Raw genomic sequence first — 2,487 nt, 5'->3', positions numbered from 1 at the left:
GGTGTGCGGAGGCCTTAAGAAGAAGGTGTTTCCTAAAGGAAGGCGATCCCACCTTTTTGTTTTCTTTAAATCTCTTTTCCCCGCTGCATTTGATGTGGATAGCTGTAATGTTTTGGTGTGCAGATGGAAAGGAGCTCTGATTGTAAAGTCACATTTAAAAGTTGGAACACACTAGTTTTTGGCCTACTGGCAATAATCAAAACAAACTGAGCAGTTGCTAATGTTTCATTCATAAATGAAAGCATAACTGGTGTTTTAGATCTGTGGATCAGGACCCCCAGAACCACATGCTGATGCCACTATTGGTTATCTCATCAGATAAAACCAGGGCGGTAAATATACAAAATTGCATTTACTGTTTTACTTCTTTTTATTTTATTAATGTGAAATACTTGATAGTTTTACCTCTTCAGGTCGCTATTGATTTCGTTCAAATGAAAGAGTATGAGAGGGGAAGATCACGATTCTAGTGAACTGCTCACCGCTTGCACTGATGTGGGGTAGTCTGGAAGATTTCTTTTTTCACGAAAGGTTTTGAAATTCAATAAATTCCACTGATGCCTTCGTTACCGTTTGAATTTTTCTCACCGTTTCTTGTTTACTCTCGAAACTCCATGTATCCATCTACACAGTCACGGAGGTCATTTATCAAACAACACTGTGTGCCACTGAACATATTTGCATGCAACAATGTGTCTCTCCTTGGGTTGAAGTACAGCTGCCTTTAACAGGAGCGGAAAATTCACCGTGTCAACTTGAATTTCCCTCGGGATAAATAAAGTATCTATCTAACGTCTCTGTCCCTCCTTCCAAAACAGCTGACACCACTCTCTCTCCATCTCTCAGTCTCAAAAGAAGAGGCAGGGGAGGAAAGCAGGTGTGCACTACAGTCACAGAGACCACCCATTAACCGGAGGGTCACAGCTTGTAACCCCAGTGCGGACATTATTAGTCGATGAATCAGTAAGTTGACAGAGAAATTGTATTTTTTTTAATTTTGAGATTTTATTAATGATTTACAATTGATTAAAAATGACCTATCACGCCTCTGAACAAAGATTTGTGATTTCACTGGGGTATGAGGAATGAGTTCTTTATATCGTCATTTATTCCTCTTCCAATCACTGCGATATCTTTCTCGTTGGACGGACGCAACACTGACCAAACAGGGGGCTCATCCGCAAGAGTTAAACCACAAATATCTCCAAATAAAATCAATCCGTCACATTCGCAAACGCAGTCCAGCTGCTGAACGAATGCCAGGTCATCATTACAACCAGAGATCTGCTTATTTAATGGCATCCGGACCAGATGGAGGAGGTTACAAGTTGAGGTGGAAGGACATGTGGTGGGAGTTGGAAAAACATGCCCGAAGGGACTTAACAAAGTCAACAGGTCCCACGACACCGCTGAGCAGCTGAAGATGTGGCATACTGTGGAGCAAAGAACAAGACTGAGGACAACATTTTACTAATCGGGTCAAGGTAACGCACACGTAGGGCTGGGTACCGAATCTGGATACTTTTATGGCACCGGCTGAAAGTATTGAAGCAATGTGTGGTCAGATATGATGAACAGCTTTCTGCTTTAAAGGGAGTCGTTTACTGTAATGTGTACTGCATATTCTTTTTGCTCAAATGGATTTTATAAAATTGGTATCAAAAAAAGCACAGTCCAGGAACTGGTATCGAAGGTATCTGTACCGGTATCAAATATTTTGACCAATAGCCAGCCCCGGATCCATCTCTCATTTCCTTCCACTGAAGCCCAGTCCAGTCACAGTTCACCCGTGTTGAACTTTGACCTGTGGAATATGGAGACCTCCAATGTCCAGCCAGTCTTACAGAGGGTGGGACTAAACTGACCGTCAGAAAGTGTGGACTGTTTATATCACAGAGTGTGACAAGCTGCGTGGCAGCAGTGAGTGTGAGGACAGGGAGTCACAGCATTTGATATTTACTGCTGCTGCTGCTGCTGTTAGCATGCTAGCCAAGTCAGCTTCAGAGGCTTGGGTAGGCAACCTTACACATGTTATTTCCTCTCCATCAGTTCTGGTCTGACCAGCCTACACACACTGCAACGGCTCAAACCAAACACAGCTCCTGTGTGTGTGTGCTGTGTTCTACCTGTGTATCTGAGGCAAAGATCTTGCTTTAGTTTTTCTCTCCATCATTCTAAAATCAATCATTTAAGTGTTTGGGCTATTTGAGATCTTAACAGATGAAATGAAAGGCGTGAAAACAGAAGGTGACCGAGAAACCGCTGATTCTACCTTTCAGCTGTGTTCCTGTTCTTCAACATCAGAATCAGGAATGGTGGGCAGATGGAGAAAGATACTCATTTTCTTGTTCCAATATTTTGCAGGAGAAGGATAGAGTTGGTGGCTGTTTGGTTTGCTGGCAGTCGTGGCTTTTGGGTTTTTATATCCTACCACATCACTGGATTGTGTGTTTGTGTTGACAGGCTCACTGCCTGTTTGTGTGTGAG

At 42.8% G+C, this 2,487-nt stretch overlaps 1 protein-coding gene across 1 annotated transcript in view; it reads right to left on the bottom strand.

The window, feature by feature from the left end:
* LOC118329227 overlaps window positions 1–2,487 on the bottom strand; it is a 10,099-nt gene that overhangs the window by 5,673 nt on the left and 1,939 nt on the right. The gene's annotated exons all lie outside the window — the stretch shown is intronic.

The sequence above is a fragment of the Morone saxatilis genome, unplaced genomic scaffold (genome assembly GCF_004916995.1).
Source record: "Morone saxatilis isolate NCDOM2014 unplaced genomic scaffold, NCSU_SB_2.0 Contig19, whole genome shotgun sequence".
Classification (NCBI taxonomy): domain Eukaryota; kingdom Metazoa; phylum Chordata; class Actinopteri; family Moronidae; genus Morone; species Morone saxatilis.
The sequence above is the reverse complement of the archived record's forward strand: the minus strand, read 5'-3'. Positions and strand labels throughout refer to the sequence as shown.